The sequence below is a fragment of the Kogia breviceps genome, chromosome 10 (genome assembly GCF_026419965.1).
Source record: "Kogia breviceps isolate mKogBre1 chromosome 10, mKogBre1 haplotype 1, whole genome shotgun sequence".
Classification (NCBI taxonomy): domain Eukaryota; kingdom Metazoa; phylum Chordata; class Mammalia; order Artiodactyla; family Physeteridae; genus Kogia; species Kogia breviceps.
In genome coordinates, this window is record NC_081319.1 from 36223777 (window position 1) to 36241536 (window position 17760).

General features: G+C 48.0%; 1 protein-coding gene across 9 annotated transcripts in view; it reads left to right on the top strand.

The window, feature by feature from the left end:
• The first annotated feature begins 13813 nt into the window (after positions 1 to 13813).
• The window catches only part of SFMBT1 (Scm like with four mbt domains 1), a 139508-nt gene continuing 135561 nt past the window's right edge, over positions 13814 to 17760 (top strand). For 2 of the 9 annotated variants that reach the window (XM_067044006.1, XM_067044003.1), the window contains exon 1: positions 14491 to 14750. The gene's annotated coding sequence lies outside the window, so the exon portion shown is untranslated. Of the gene's footprint in view, positions 14088 to 14490; positions 14751 to 17760 lie in introns of those variants that run through there. The other 7 variants (XM_067044001.1, XM_059075986.2, XM_067044005.1 and 4 more) reach the window with 5 other exon arrangements.

Consider the following 17760-nt stretch of genomic DNA (forward strand, 5'->3'; position numbering starts at 1 on the left):
GGGCCCTGTTAAGGGCTGGGGTCTCATTGGGGAGGTAGCTCTGTTGCCAGATCTTTCTCTATGGCTCAGCTGGCCTCCTGGTGTGTTGAGATCTGTAAGCATCAGGCACGCCTGGGAGGGCAGCTCTGCAGGAAGGCCAGAACAGGGTACTTGGGGGAGCCCTTTCTTCCAGCCAAGTATCTGGAGAACAAACCCCACAGACTTCAGAGTGCACCACCAATAGTGCTAGGGTCCTCTCAACAGCTCCAGTGACCATAAGATTCAGTGCACCCATTTTATAGATGGGGACCCCCAGACTCCGGCCACACCACCCCTTCACCAACAGCTGGTCTCCTTGACTTCAGTTCTCTCTTTTCCTTCCTTGTTTTCAATTAAAATAATTTTTTTTTTTTTTTTTTTTTTGCGGTACGCGGGCCTCTCACTGCTGTGGCCTCTCCCATTGTGGAGCACAGGCTCTGGACGCGCAGGCTCAGCGGCCATGGCTCATGGGCCCAGCCGCTCCGCGGCATGCGGGATCTTCCCGGACCGGGACACGAACCCGTGTCTCCTGCATCAGCAGGCAGACTCTAACCACTGTGCCACCAGGGAAGCCCCATCCTCATTTTTAAAATGTAATACAGTAAGATTAAATTGAAAGGCTCCCTTGGCCTTGTTCTTCACAAGCTCAGAGTTCACAAGGGTTAGGAGTTTGATATTTCTCTATAAAATGAGAATAATTATACTTGTGCTACCCAAGCAACAGATTTATTGTTTTTTAAAAAAGAAAGTGCTTTAGGAGCATGTGTGTTTAACACATATAGATGATTTATCAAATGTCCTGTGAATGTGAAATGGTTGTGTCCCAGTGGTGGTGCTCAGTTGTGCTAATGCCCTGGCCCTGCAGGCAGCCCATCCCATGATGACACTGCCACCAACGCCCTGACCTCCTATCTCTGTCCCCTTATTTTGGCTTCAAGACTCAATCCTTGGGCTTCCCTGGTGGCGCAGTGGTTGAGAGTCCACCTGCCATTGCAGGGGAGGCGGGTTCGTGCGCCAGTCCGGGAGGATCCCACATGCCGCAGAGCGGCTGGGCCGGTGAGCCATGGCCGCTGAGCCTGCGCGTCCGGAGCTTGTGCTCCACAACGGGAGAGGCCGCAACAGTGAGAAGCCTGTGTACCAGAAAAAAAAAAAAAAAAAAAAAAAAAAGACTCAATCCTTTTCCTTTAAAAGCTCACATCTCAAACTATTTTCAGAGTTTATTTTCTCCTTTCTCCCAACCCCCCACTATAAGATTTGGGTTGGAATGGGGACAGGTAGGTACATGGGGGAAGCCAAGCAGGGCAGGAAATGTCTAGCAGAACACCCCTCCCAGACTGTAGACCCAGGTGCTTCTGCACAGCCTGTGCATCTGGCAAAGCCTGTGCTCCTGTGGACACACAGCACCCCCAAACAAGCCATGTCCCCCTCCCCCTCCTCAGTCATTGTAATTGCAGCAGAGGACATGCACTATATGGATATCCCAATGGGCTTATCTGTTCCTCTGTTCCTGGCCGTCTAGGCTGTTTCCAGTGGGGTGCTATTCCAGACTGCCACAACAGACACCCCTGTGCACATCTTCTCTGGAGTCTTTCAGAGGTGCTGAAAACTGAACTTGCTGAGCTGAGAGGCAGGTGCTAAATCACCCTCCAGGGACTTCCCTGGCTGTCCAGTGGTTAAGATTCCACGCTCCCAATGCAGAAGGCATGGGTTCGATCCCTGGTTGGGGTACAAAGATTTAGCATGCCACACAGTGCAGCCTAAAAAAAAAGAAAAAAAAAAATCACCCTCTAAACTCTTGAGCTCACACCCAGGATCAGAGGACTTGTTGCACTTTGTTGTACTAACACTTTGCCAAAACATCTCCTTTCAATGTGAATTTCTTTCATTACTCATCTTATATGTCACTTATTAATTAATTTATTTATTTATATTGTATATGTTTAAGATGTATAACTTTACATCTTAAAGGCAGGAGCTGTCTGGTGAGGCCTCTCCTGAAGCAGAGCTCTGACCTCAGCTCCTTCCCCAAGGCCGGGAGACTTGGAGATTGAGGTCAGCGGCCTGCTGGGCCCTCTCCTCCAGGCTGGATCTGAACTACACCCTGGCCCCAGGTTTCTTCCTGACATCTGACAGCAGGGCTGGCTGGAGGTATAGCTGACATGGTCCCTGCTCAGGCTCAATCTAACTAGGGGGAAATTGCCCCAAAGCAACTCACTTAGAAAAGATTTACCTTTCCTGGACTTCTCACTCTGAATGAGCAAATCCCAATCTGTCTCGGCCTTCACTTTCTGCTTCTAGAAAATAGGGTGAAGGAGGACCCAGAATAGGAGATTAAGAAGCAATGGACAGGCAGGTGCTTTGGGCAGCGGGAAGATAGGGTCCAGGTCCTGGGAGCTCAGTGTGGATTCTAGCATCCGCCAGGCCATGTGCTGGGAGAGGTTGAAGTGTCAAGTTTGGGGCTCTCCTGGGCCTGTCTCAGACATTTTTCCCAGCCCTCCCTGAGCTCACCGTGACTTTCTATGCCCACTCCCCCCTGCATCCCACCAAACAGCACTGAGGATTTGCTGGCCATAGCCACCAAGAGCTCCAGGGAAATAGAGAGCAAGCCCATTTGATGATGGAAATGGGCTTTCAAAACAGCTCATTCTTGGGCTTCCCTGGTGGCACAATGGTTGAGAGTCTGCCTGCTGATGAAGGGGACATGGGTTTGTGCCCCGGTCTTGGAGGATCCCACATGCCGTGGAATGGCTGGGCCAGTGAGCCATGGCCACTGAGCCTGCGTGTCTGGAGCCACTCCGCAATGGGAGAGGCCACAATGGTGAGAGGCCTGCATACCGCAAAAAAAAAAAAAAAGCCCATTCTTGGGATGCCGTGGGCTTGCTTCCCTCTGACCAAAGGAGACCCCACCTGGGAGAGGGTGAGGAGAGGGTAGGGAGAGAGGGAGTGCAGCGGGCAGAGGCCGGACTGGGCTTTCTGCCTGGCTGCAGTGCTTTGGGGTTATGTTGAGTATCTGGGTGGACTATCACAGGCAGGTGACTTTTCTCTGAGCTCCAGTGTCATCATCTGTAAATTAGGCAGACAGTGTTGTGGTGAGAATTGAATGAATCCACACATGGACAGACCACCTAGCCAAGGTCTACACACATGTGAAATGGACCACAAGCAATAGCTGATCAGACATTGCCCAGTGTTTAGTGGACACCCAATAAATGGTGACTGTTAACCACAGCGTCAATAGTTTATGTGCCCATGGCCGCAGGCACCTGTGCACGTCTATAAATCCACACCTCTTACTGGGGATCCTCCCGGGATGTGTGTGAATGAGTGTGTGTGTGGTATGTGTTTCCACATGTGGACAACCATGTCTTGCCACAGGTGTGGCTGTGGGCCCCCTGGGGTCATTTCTTCTGCAGAACCAGTGCTCAGAAGGTAACAGGTAGGGGGCAGTCTGAGGAAGGGCCAGTGCTTGGATGGAAAAAGGAGTGGACAGGCTGAGCATGGGGAGAAGACAGGGCAGGAAAAAACAAAGACGAGATTAGTCTATATTGGGTGCAGTGGCTAAGGTCTGTTAAGGTCAATCCCTGTCACCCTCTGCACCAGGGCTACCCCTTCGGAGAGGCTTGGGCTGGGTCCCTCCTTCCCAGCAAAGTTGGCTACAGCTTACCTCATGCCCCACCCCAGCCAGGCAATCCTGGGGCCTCAGAAAAGCCCAGAGTCTAGTGGTGACAGGTGGCCCAGCTGACTTGAGGGCATGATGTGGCCTGTCCGGTTGTGATCTGCCTCCAAGCCCTCCATGCTGTAAACTGCCACTTACATGTGTATGATCTCATTCACCAGCCAGTGCACTCGACATTCGGTTGAGACCAGAACCAGGAAGATCAATTCCCAGCCAGGCTCCTGCAGGATGGGATGGATGAAGGGAGCGCTACTGCGCACACACAGGGCCTCTGCCTGCTTCTCTGCAGCACCCCTCCCCCAGAGGCTCCTCATTTCGGAGTGCATCCTGGAGGCTTATTTTTCCTATCGAGGAATAAGTTACAGTCAGTAAAAAACACTAATCAGGACTGTACAACCCGATGACTCTCATGCAGATGGACACCCATGTAACCATGACCAGAGCAAGGTTTATCACCCCAGAAAATTTCCTGTGTGCCATCCCAGTCTCTAGCACCTACCCAAGAAGTAATGGCTACTCTGACCTCCATCATCAGAAATTAGTTTTGCTGTCCTAGAACATCAAGTAAATGTAGTCATACAGCATGTTCTTTTTTACATCCAGCTTCTTTTGGTCAGAATGATGTCTTTTAGATTTGCCCATGTTGCTGTGTCTAACATTTGTTCATTCCTTTTTATCACTGAGTAGTATTCCATTGTATAAATATACCACAGTTTACCTATTCTTCTGTTGACGGGCCTCTGGGTTGTTTCCAGTTTTCAGCTATTATGAATAAAGCTGCTCTGAATATTCTTGTGCAAGTCTCTGTGTGTGGGTGTGTTTTTACTTCTCTTGGGTAAATTTAACCTAAGAGTGTAGAAACTGGATCACAGGGTAAGTGTGTGTTTAATTTTATAGGAAACTGACAATAGCAATGAATGTGAATTTCAGTTGTTCTTCATCCTTGGAAGTCCCTCTGTTCCAGACCCTCAGTTGCCTCAAAGAGCCCACCCCAGTTCCCATCTGGAAGTGAGCCTGGCTGCTAGAGGTGGCAGGCATCCTCCAGGAACCCAGAGTCCTGCTACAATGGAGGATCTGGCTGATGTGGGAGACTACAAGTTGGGCACCACAGAAGACCTTTACTTGCATGCTTTTACTCAATCCTCTGGTCGCTGGGGTCCCACCAAGAACAGTGCACAAGACATTTGCTGTCTGCAGAGAGCCTGCCCCCACCTGCCAAGGCTGCTTCTCCCCAGCAGTTCCTCCTGGCTGCCGTATTGAATCTATCAGAGGACCCAGCACAAAGGTGCTGGGAGGGTCTGTAGAGCCTCTCCTCCTCCCCCACCTGCACAGAGGAAAATCCAGGCCCTGGGAGAGAAGAGACAAGCAGACTCAGGTTTTCTGCTCCCAGGTCAGGAGAGGAAATCAGGCCTCCTTCCTTGGAGAGAAGCCATTTCTAGGACCCCCTTTCATTGAACCAACCCTAGGGAGGACTTTACTCAGCTGGGAGCACTTCTGGGTTGGCCATTTAATAGATCTGTCTGTGCACCTCAGTCCCACCTGTGCAGGCACACAGCTGGCATCAGTGAGAGGTAGCATGCATGAATGATTTCGTCTGGCTCTGCTGCTTGGAAAACTCCTTATCTGAAATATTCACAATCGTGTTCACAGCCCAATCCCAAATCTCAGAGCTAAAAGAACCTCTAGACATCTTTGAGTGCATTGCTCTGCTTTCAACAGCCCGAATGTTACTACCCAGATTATAAGGATAAAATAATTGGTATCAGGAAGTTAAAAGTGACTGTCTCAGGTTTTGTGCTCCAGAACTGACTAGAGACAGTGGAGAACGGAAATTTGAGGACTTAGGAGCAAGACCCAACAGGAATGAAGATCACACATCTCAGGAATTATAAAGTAAGTAATGAGAAAATTAGAATTCAATTGGCTACACTTCATTTTGTGCAAAGCTACCTGATAAAGCAAGGTCCATTGGCATTGACTCTGATTTTGTCTGTATTATGCAGAAATCTCTTTCCTCCCAAATCCACCCAGCGCTGACAAGCAGGGAAACAAGTTGGGGGCCTAGAAGTGGTACCACACATTTGGCTGGAAGCCCCGCCAAGTAACTGTGAGGCTCTTGTTTATCAGGGAGATTAAGCTTCCCTGTTGCTATAACAGGCATCAAACAAACATAATGAATGTCTGTGTTAACATGTTATAGATTCATACCAATATCCTAATAGTTATTGAATGTAAGCTATACCTTAATAAAAAAAAGGAAAAATGGCAACATGGGAAGAGGCAGGGAGTGCGATGGAGGGCATGGGACAGGCGGGGACTGTGGTCTCCAGTCATGGCAAGCAGGCAGGGGATGGAGAAAGGACTCCGAGCATCAAAGGGATGCAGGCTGCGCTTGCCCAAACCCAGCAGATGGCTTTGGGGAGAGGCTGGGAAGGTCCACTGTCATATCGTCCTTTACTCTTTCCTCTCCTGGGCTTACCCTGCTAACTCCCTTCCAAGGGCCCAATGGCCAGCTCTCTTCATGAACCTCCTACCTCTGACCCTTCAGGAGGCCATGACAGGCTTGGAGAATGTTCTGTGCCTGAGTTGGCCCTACTCTCTACTCCTTCCTGGCTCCTGGGTGGCAAGCAGCCAAATACAGGAGCCCTTGGCCAGCATAGTGAGCCTTGGTGTCCTGATTCCAAATGCCAGCTCCTCAGCCCCAACTTGACCTCCAGGTGTTGGAAGTGACCTCTCTGGGGTCAAGCCTGAGTGACTGCTTCTTTTTAATGTGGTTTTCAGAACAGGTGGATAGAGGACCACAGGGAATGGGGACTAAATGTCCCATCAAAGACATACACATCAGATAAAAGTGTGTATGTAGGTATTTACATATATATGTATGTGTGTGATATATATATACACTTTTTTTGTTTGTTTGTTTGTTTTCTGTACGCGGGCCTCTCACTGCTGTGGCCTCTCCTGTTGCGGGGCACAGGCTCCAGACGCACAGGCTCAGCGGCCATGGCTCACGGGCCCAGCCGCTCCGCAGCATGTGGGATCTTCCTGGACCAGGGCACGAACCCGTGTCCTGTGCATCGGCAGGCGGACTCTCAACCACTGCGCCACCAGGGAAGCCCCTATATATACTTTTTAATGTGTATGACTGTTGACGGGACATTTATTATATGTATTCAAAATATTTAATACATGTTATATTAATTACATTTTATTGTATACTATAAATTATATTTTCATTTACATATTACACATTTCATATCACACATACATATCCTTATACATTTAGTATTTCATATTGTTTTATTATATATTTTCATAGATCATATGTTATATTACTAATTAATAATTAGGAATATTTCTAGTACATTATATTTAATATATTACGTAATATATATGTTGTTAACAAAGAGGAATGAAAACACATATCCACAGAAAGACTTACATGTGAATGTTCATAACAGCGTTATTCATAATAGCTCTAAATTGGAAAGAACCCAAATGCCCATCAACAAGGAAACAGATAAACAAATAGTGATATACCCATACAATGGAATACTATTCAGTAAGAAAAACGAATGAGCTACTGTTACATGCATCAGCATGGAGGGATCTCAAAATCATTAAGTTGTATGAGAGAAGACAGGCAAAAAAAGAGTACCGACTATTTAATTCCATTTATATAAAATTCTAGAAAATGCGATCTAAACTGTAGTGACAAAAGCACATCAGTGGCTGCCTGGGGATGTTGGCAGAGAGAGGGATGAATTGCAAAGAGATGTGAAGAAACTTTTGTGGGTGATGAAAATATTTGTTTTCTTTATTATCATGATGCTTTCATAGGTATATTCATATGTCAAAACTAATTGGATTATAAAACTAAATATGTATAGTTTATTGTACTTCAATTATACTTCAGCAGTGTAAAAAAAGAAGCATTTTTAATCCCATTCCTTTTTTAAAAATATTATTTTTAATGTATATTTCTTTAATATTGTTAAAAATAATCATTTAATATAATAATTTGTGAGGGCCAAAATGATTATACTCCTTTGATAAATAAAATGAAAATTATATAAAAGTAGTATTTATCTTACCCTTACTTCTTCCTTTTAAAATTTCTATATATTGTCTATGTTTTATAATGCATGTAATATTTTACTAGATATAATAGTATGTGTGTATAAAATAATTATTTAAACATAAATAAACATACTGGAGGATGTATGCTCAAAAATTTACTGATATGGGTACAATATTTTGAAGACCAGTAGAAAAGAGAGGTGACGAATCTTCATTCCTTGGGCATTCTTTGTGATTAAAATAATATTATTTAACCTGAAATAAAGGAGTGGTTGAACATCAGAGGAAAAGGGAATAATCGTTCTGATACATGTAACGATGTGGATGAATCTCAAAAACAGACACAAAAAGATATTACTCTATGATGAATTTTTTAAAAACAGACTACACTGTGGAGATAGAAATCTGGTCAGTGTTGCCTCAACTAAGACCCGATGCAGCCAAATAAATTTTTAAAAAAATAAAAAAAAGAAAATAAGTCAGATCAGTGGTTGCCTGTGGGCAGGGGAGTCACTGGAAGGGGATGGAAGGAACTTTCTGGGTGATGGAATGCTCTGTATCTTGATTGTGGTCGTGGTTACCTCTGTCAATACTCAGAGACTGCACGCTTATAAAATGGGTTCATTTTACTCTATGCAAATCACCCCCCCCCCAAAAAAAGAGTATTGTAAAAATACCTCACTGTGCAGGTCAAGTAAAGCACCACCTGGGGCCACATTTGATACAAGGGCTACAGGCTTGTGTCCTCGGAACCAGTCATTGCAGACTTCTCTCATACAACTTTTAAATGGAGATATTACTCATATACCATAAAATTCACCCTTTTAAAGTGTACAGTTCTGCAGTTTTTAGTATATCATGAAGTTGTGCAACCATCACCATATCTAATTTTTGAACATTTCACCACCCCAAAGATAAATGCCAGCCTTGTTTTCCCTGCATTGCTGAGTGTTCTTGGTCACCAGTTCTGTGCCCTTAAACTCTTGTTAGCAGAAAAGAAGTTGAAGGGGCAAAAATGCTTAGGAAAATTGCATGGCCCAATAACATAAAACTGAGAACATTGTGTCCATTAATTTTGTTTTCCTCCATGAATTGGGAAAAGAGAGCTGTGAATGTAGAGAGGGATCCCTGGGAATGAATTGTGCATAGCCCTGGGCTTGTGATACTCAAGGATGGAAATGTGGTCTGGTGAGCCTGTGCTTTTCCCAAGGTAGGTGACTGGGGAAAAGCAAGCTAAGTGCCCTAGGTAGACAGAGAAGGAAGTGGAGAGATCTTGGGAGGCCTCCTGCAGGAAGTGGTTTTGGACAAGGCCAATGATTATAATTCTGTTGTGCTTCGCAGTTTGCAAAGAGTGTTTATGAACATTACTGCCTTGGATTCTCAGGACCCAGCAAGATAGGTGGCTTTATCCCCATTTTTATAGAGATGAGGAAACTGAGGCCCAGAGAGATGAAGTGTCCCATAAAGGAGTTCTTATTGGGGAATTCTCTGGTGGTACAGTGGTTAGGACTCCATGCTTCCACTGCTAGGGACCCGGGTTTGATCCCTAGTCGGGGAACTAGGATCCTGCAAGCTGTGCGGTGTGGCCAAAAATGAATAAATAAATAAAAATAAATACATTAAATTAAATTTTTAAAAAAGGAGGTCTCATAAATAAACACTAAATCTGGACTTGACCCCTAAGCTGTGTGCCTCCAAGAACACTGCTTTTTCCCTTACAACACAGCATAGGAGATAGGGATGCCTGGTGGGGTGAAATTGCAGGAGCCAAGATGTGGAGGTGGAGCCGGGCAGATGTTGAAGGGACACGTGACAGTGGCCTGTGCCCCTAGGGCAGCAGGGCCAGCATAGTGAACTGGGCTTCAATGGAAAGTGGCATGGTGTGAGCAGGGACTCTTGGTGGTGATCTACTTGATCCTTTGCATGATTAACCACAGGGCGTCATCATGTGACTTGCTTCCCTTGGGCTGATTGAAGGGTGCTGGCTGGTCAGTGGCAATGGAGGGCTGCTGACAGCAGGCCCCACGTCCTGGCTGAGGGCTCTGTGGGTCCCCAGAGTCCAGGCCTGGCCCTCATGCTCTCATTCAGAACAAGGCCCTGAGTTGACACCCACCTGCAGAGAGTAGGACTGCTTGGAAGTAGCAGGGGATGGGGGTTCATAAGGAATGATCACACACTGACTCCTTGGTCAGTGAGGGCAGGAGGTCATAGCCTCCACCCCCAGAACCAGTAGGAGGTGGAGACTGATTTGGGAATGGCCAGGGTACTTCATGGGTGTGCCAACCTCTGGTCTCGGATGTTGCCAGCTGACCCACTAGCTACCGTCTCATCAACCTGCTGCCTCTCAGGGAAAGGGCTAGCTTCATAGTGAATGAAACAGGCACACCTCTGCCCTCAGGGGGACTGATGTCTGTGGGGTTATTAGACAAAGGTGACAGAACCCCCCAAAATGACAAAAATACAGATATAAATTATAGGTACCAATTGTGGGGAGAGAGAGAACCTGTTAGGTGGAGTGGGCAGGGAAGACTTCTCTAAGGAGACCACCTTCTTATTTATTTATTTATTTATTTATTTATTTATTTATTTAATTTGTCAATTTTGGGCTGTGTTGGGTCTTTGTTGCTGTGTATGGGCTTTCTCTAGTTGCGGTGAGCGGGGGCTACTCTTCGTTGTGGTGCGTGGGCTTCTCATTGCGGTGGCTTCTCTTGTGCGGGCTTCCTTAGTTGCTGCATGCGGGCTCAGTAGTTGCCACACGTGGGCTCTAGGGCTTGCAGGCCTCAGTAGTTGTGGCACATGGGGTCAGGAGTTGTGGTGCTAGGGCTTAGTTGCACTGTGGCATGTCAGAACTTCCCGGACCAGGGATCAAACTTGTGTCCCCTGCATTGGCAGGCAGATTCTTAACAACTGTGCTACCAGGGAAGTCCAGGAGACTACTTTCTTAAACAGATATTGGAACAATGAGATGGTACTAACTATGTGAAGGTGGGTGCATGAGGTGGGAAGGAGAGTGTCCCAGGCAGTGGGAACAGAGTGTGCAAGGGTCCTGAGGTGGGAAGGGGCTTGTCATACTTATGGGGTGGAAAGGATATAGGTACAGGTGAACTGCAGCAAGCAAGACTGGTAAGTGGTGCCTGGTGAGTTTGTAGGGTGGCCAGGGCCAGTCTCAGAGGCCAAAGTAAGTCTTTTGGCTTTTTCAAAGTACAACAGGAAGCCCTGGGAGGCTTTTGAGCAGGGCTGTGCCAAGATCAGAAGTCAGTTTCCTCCATGCTCCTCTGGCATTGCCTCCTCTGTGAATAACTACTATACGAAATTCCAAGTGGCAGAGGGGTTGAGGGGCTGGTCTACCAGGTTTGTAGTCTAGCTCTGGCTCTCACTGAGTGACCTGGAAACTCCCAGTTTGCTCTTTGTCCATAGAGGATGCCATGACTTGCCCTGGGGGATGTTGCAAAGGGTAAAGAAGATTTCCTGCATGTGCACACATGTACACTCCTACACTCCTACACATGTACACTCCTACACTCCCTGCACAAACCAGACTCTTAAATGGTAGTTTTCAATTGTTCCTTGTGGCTTTCTGCTCTTCCTCTTCCTCAGGGGTCATGAAGGTGAGCAACAGAGAGAGGCTGGAGTGAATGAGGGACCTCGCTTCTGAGTTTTAAAATATATGGAGGAAAGATAGCACATGTCCTGGTTGGGAAAATGAAATATTATAGAATATTTGATCTGTTTAAATGAATTCATAGGTTTAATGTAACTCCATGCAAAATCCCAATTTTTTTTGGAACTATAAATATCAATAACAATGCTGATATTTACTGTGTGTGTGTATATACATATATATATATGTATATACACACACACACTATATGACAGGCATTGAGCTTGTGAGGCAGGTGTTACTTTTATCTCCATTTTACAGACCAAGACCATAAGGCCTAGAGGTGATAAGCAACTTGCCAAGGTCACAGAGTGTTGAACCTGGATGATCCCATCTCCAAAGTCAGCATTTTTTTTTTTTTTTTTTTTTTTTTGCGGTATGCGGACCTCTCACTGTTGTGGCCTCTCCCGTTGCGGAGCACAGGCTCCGGACGCGCAGGCCCAGCGGCCATGGCTCACGGGCTCAGCCGCTCCGCGGCATGTGGGATCCTCCCGGACCAGGGCACGAACCCGTGTCTCCTGCATCGGCAGGCAGATTCTCAACCACTGCGCCACCAGGGAAGCCCCCAAAGTCAGCATTCTTAAGCCCTGTATGATTATCCTAAAATGTGTAGGGACTTAAACCAGTCTGGATATCAAGCGATATTCTGAATAAAAGAAGACCCCATGAGGAGGATTCTAGCCCTGCCAGATGTGAGAACCTATTTTAAAGAACCAATATTTAGATCCACAATGTATTTGCTTAAACCAAAGTCTGTGAAAGGAAATGGACAATTCAGAAATAGACCAACCAAAATTAAAGCCTAGCATGAAAGTAGATTTTACTAAGCAAAGGATAAAGGAAGAATTATTTAATTAATGGTGACTGCATAAAAACTGGTGATGATGGTGGTTAGTTAAATCTATATTTTACCCCACACAGCAAAATGAACTTGCCATGGATAATCACCAAAGAACTAGATGTAAAATGAAGTTTTAGAAAACTAAAAGAAAATAGACTATCAGATGGGTGGAAGAAAGGTTTGTCTGCATTGAAACAATTTTTTAAAATCACAAAGGACCAGAATGACAGATTGAATAAAACAAAAAAGAACAATGGACTGGGAAATATTTGGATCATTGATGACAGAAGAGCAATATCTATAACATAAAAAAAGCTTATTCAATGTTAGAAGAGGTTCAAGTCCCCAAAAGATGAATGGATATGAACAGATCATTTACAGAAAGGGAAATACAGAATAGTTAATGCATGGAAAAAACATCTTTTTAAAGTCGTCTAAGAAATACTGAAGTAACCTTGAAATACCAATAGACATTGTTAAAATAGGGGAGAAAAAATGATGGTACCCAACGCTTAGAAATGTGTATTGAACTCTTTTACACTTGTTCCTGGGAGGTGCAGAGTCAGTGGGGCAGCTCTTTGGGAAGCCCTATGGCACTGTGGGGCAAGAACACCTTGCTGTTCCTTAACCTTCCACCTGGTTATTCAACTGCCAGGAATTTGTTCCAAGTGCCGAACTAAGATACACATTAGCAAACAATTACAAGGAACCAAAATAGGCAATATTAGGAGACTGAGTGAATGGATGAGGATACCTGCACACATTAAAAATGAATCGTGTGAACAGATGAAAAATGTTAGCGATGGTAGCAACCACAAAAGAGAATGTGTGGTTGCAACTATGTAAAGACGTGCATGTAAGCAGGTTTCATGTGTGAAAAGTTGCATTTTGTAGTAGTAGTAGTATGGATACCACTTTATTCTTTTTCTTTATTCTTTTTGCATGTTTCTTCCCCCCTGGTTTTCATATTGTCTTTTCAGTGGCAGTTAAAACAAAAACAAACAACAAAAAAAATGGATTCAAATCTAGCCAGCAGCGTGACTTTGAACAACTCTTGTCTGTAAAGTGGGGTAATATTTTCCAGCGGGGTGGTTGAGGTCAGTAGGAAGTGATCTGAGCCGCATATGGAACCCCAGACCTCCTTCTTGCGGTGGGGGTGCCTCCTCCTCCCCGAAAGGCAGGAGTCGTCAAAGCCCTCTCGGAGACCTCCTCCCTGGGCCCGGGAGTCCAGGCACATGGTGCAGGGACTCCTTCCTGCATGGAACTCTCCAGAGCAGGTGGGGATAGGGGTGTCCCACTGGCACCTGCCCTCGCTGGTGCGAGGGGGATAACATAATGCCCGTGGGCACCTCGGGTTGCGGGGCTGGCTTGTAGCCACCTTCGAGCTTCTGTCCCTACCCAGGCCCCCCTGCACTCCCGCCGGAATTCGGCAGCCGTCTTGTGCCCCCTCGCCGGGGCCCCGAGCGGCAGGAAAACTCGGATTTACAGGGCGCCTCCTGCGGAAGCTTAGAGACACCGGGTGTGCCGGGGGTCCGGGTCTGACTTCGCAGACAGGGGGCACTTGGGTGCCTTCCCAGTTCTCAAGGGTCGCGCCATGTCTCCGACGTGGGCCAGGCGGGCGGACGCAGCCCTCTCCCACGGCGACACGCGCCGATCTGGTATCCAGCTGGCGCTCGGTCCGTTCCTCCGCTAATGCCATCTTGCCGAAGGCTGTCACGTGCGGACGACAGCATCGCGCTTCGCCCCGGCTCGGACGCCAAAATCGACACAGGGACGCCACCCGGTTCCCTGGGCTCTGTCCACAACCCGAGGTGAGGTGCGGGGGCCCTTCCCTCGTGGGTTGGAGCAGGGACAGGGTGGGCGCTGGGTCCCTGGGGGCGCGTCTCCCTGTCGGGGCCAGGCAGCGCGGGGTCGCAGCGCCGTCGGGGGCCGGAGGCGCCGCCGCTTGCCCTGCGCCACGGCCTCGGGGGTGTCCGCAGCAAGTTGTGGGCTGCGGGCACGTGGGGCGGGGGCGGTTGGCGGCGCTGGACCCCCAGGACCCCAGTCAGCGGCCGTCTCGCCTCCCGCAACCGCCCAGCGGTGCGGGAAGACAAGCGGGCGAGTTCTGGGAGGCCAGGCCGGGGGGCGCCACGCGCGCGGCGCGAGGGGCGCGGGCTGCCGGGAGCAGCGCCGATGGTGGGGGGGGCGCGGGCGCATGCGCTCTGCGCCCGTGCCATATTGGAATGAGTCGGAGCGCGGAGCGCCGCCGCCGCCGCCTCCGCCGGAGCGCGGGTGGAGGGGGGCGGGGAGAGCTGCCGGCCGCCCCGCTCCTCGGAGCCCAGCAGGAAGAAGGGCGCGAGCGGGCGAGTGCAGGCGGCGCGAGCGGAAAAAGCGCCCGCACGGGGGAACGAAAAGAAGGAAAGAAAGAAAGAAAACGAGCGCTAGAAGGGAAAAGCGAGCGATCTAGCGAGCGCGCGCGCGAAAACTCCCGACAGGTAAAAAAGCGGGGCCGCCGGCTGGGCCTTCCCGCGCGGCGGCCTGAAGGGGCGGCGGCGGCGCCGGGGCGGTGGACCGCGCGGCGGCCCCCTCGAGGCGGCCACGCAACTTTGCCAACGAAAATCCGCCGGGAGCCGGAGGGCGGCGGGCGCGCGGGCTGAGGCGCCAACGGGCGGCGGCAGCACGTTGGGGGCGGGGGCGGGGCGGGTGTGTGTTGGGGGGGGAAACGCGGCGCCCGCGCGCGGCCTGGCGCGTCCCCGCGCGCCGGCCTGCCGGGCAGCAGGAGCGCGCCTGGGCGCCTCGCCGCGGCGGCGGCGGCGGCGGCCGTCCGTCCCGGGCGGACAGCGCGCCGCGCGGCTGCTCTGGGTCGTGAAAGGAAAGTGGCCGGGCGGCGGCAACGCCGGCGCCCAAGTTCCCTGGCGCGCTGGGCCCGCCGCGCGCCCCTCCCCGCGCGTCCTGCGCTCCCGCCCGCCGAGCCCCCGCGGACCCGCCCCCCGGGCTCGCTCCGGGCCGGGGCGCGAACCCGCAGCAGGACCCGGGGGCGCGCCGCCCGCGCGGAGGTCCGAACTTCGTAGGGCCGAGGCGGCCGCTGAGTGTCTAGCGGCCGCCGCAACCGGTTGCTTCGGGCCAGCGTGGTGGAGTGCGCTGGGCCTTCCTAGTGCCGCGCGAGCGGGCCGAGGGCTTGCGGGGAACCCGCTGCTCGACTCCAGCCGGGCTTGCCGCTCGGGAGGTCCGTGACCGTTTCGATTTGTGTTCTTAAAGTCTCGTTTTGGACCTTGAAAAGAGGCTATGGAGAGGAGAGCAGAGTGTCCTCAGAAGGCAGGCCTGCCCTGTGGGGAGCAGAAACGCCTTGTGAGAACAGAGATAAATTCCCGCGGAAAGGATGTATATTAAGTTTTTCACAAGATGTCAGCTGCTCACTGGGTTCTAAAACTGAGCCGTAAAGGACAGATCACCTGCACGTTTTGTTATGCGCCAGGATTGGGGTAGGACACCCTTGCCAGCGCCAGGCGTTTTATTTAGTGGGGGTTCTTTCCAGCGGTTCACTCAAAGCCATGCGGATGGACGGTCCTGAGCGAGGTTTCGTGAGCCCTACTTAGCAGTGATATAGTCTTGAGAACCAAGAAACCATCAGAGAGATTTGAAAGGAAATAAGATGGATTTTGTCAATCCCTGCATATGCCTTCTCTGGAACCACATTTTTCAGATGTCACACTTTATTGCATCGCAAGCAAAATGCCTGAAAATGTAATTGTTCATTTGTCAACTGTCTTGACAGGAGGAAGGAAGATGAGTGTTTTCTTGCATACACTTTGGGGCCTGTTGGCCTCGTGTTTTGAGGGATATGTTGAATGTTACTAGGCCACAGGTAGATTCAGAGTTGAGATTCGTTTACAATGTCAGAAAAGTAACTGCTTGATGGAAACGGGAGTGGCCCAAGATCAGGAAACAGTTACGTTAACTGCTGTTGTCATTGACCAGCTCTTATCTTGGGTATGTTTCTTACCCGTTACAGATTTGGTTTTCCTTATTTGCAGAGTTAGAGGATGAATGGATCATTATTCTGTGTGCTTTCAGTTCTAAAATTCGGTGACTTTTTAAAGTGAACGATTAAAAAGATCTCGGTCTGTACTTTGAAAGGTTCTACATAAAAGTGCTCACAATGTGCATCTTTATTAAAATACATTTAGAAAAAATATCTTGGGAGCTCTGTCTGGATGATTTCCTGTAATTATCTGGAAAGATAGTTACACATGTATTTTAATATGTTTTTGAAATTTTATATATATATTTATTCATTTATTTATTGAGGCCTAACTTACAGTAAAATCTTAAGTACATAGAGTTTAATGACTTTTTACGTATGTATACACTCTGGTAGCTATACTCAGATTAAGATATAGAGCATTTTCAGCCTCCCAAAGGGCTCTCTACATTCTTTCCGTTCAGTAAACACCTTCCCCCTCCCAAGGTGACCACTATACTGACTTCCATCACCACCGGTGACTTTTGCTTCGCAACAGAACTCTTTTGAGGGTGAAAGGGGGCAATATTAATAAAATGAAGGACAAACACATGTGTAAACCTGGAGTTATGGTCATGGTCGTTTTCGCCCTGATCCTGATGCTTTTATAACAATTCTTACTTTTTAAAATATCTAAAATAACTAAAAATTCTGACCTGGGAGACTTCTTAGTCAGAAGATCACTTTTTAGCTGAGGCAGTACTGTGCAGGTTTGGATCTGTGGTTCTTGGGAGTCCTTGTGGACATGGGGCCTGTATTAATCTGTTATTTCTCGTTTTTGGAACACAGGTATATTTGCAGACAGTAGGTTTGAAGGATGAATCATGAACTTCCCCAACAAGTCAGATTTACGTTGTCAGTAGATGAATCAGTTCCTTAAAGCCGAGAATTTGCTGAGAAAATTAAATGAAAATTGATTTTTTAAAGTTCAGTGAATTAAAGAATGTGGGCATAAAGCTTTAACAACCTTTTAAATGACGGCAATTAACTTGATTTATATATGCAGGATATTTGCCTGGTTTATCAAGTCATTAAAACTCTAGTGATGAAAGCAAAAACAAAAAGTAACTAAAAGTTGTATCAGATATGTTTTTTCTTTTTAATTTTGACATGATTAAGATAACTTTTTGTGTTAGACCTAGGAAGTTGGGTTTTTTACATTCCCCACTGAAGCAAGTACCTCAGCAATTTGCTTATCCTTCCCAAATACCTTTTAGTATATTCTTGTACCCTTTCTTGTTTCTACTGCTAAAGGAGAGGAGTTAGAAGTTGTAAGTGAATTCTTGTTCTCACAAAGGTCTGTGTTTTTCTACTGCATGGCCATCTGTGTGATACAAAGTTGGGAACTGTCTGGGGCCTGTGGTAGGGATGTATGGGGCATAGTCCACAAAGTTCAAAGATTTTCTTTTGTGAAATGATTCTGCTGAATAATTGTGTTTTTCTGTGACTAACTCAGACAGTTGGCCAAAAACTAAGCTGAATTT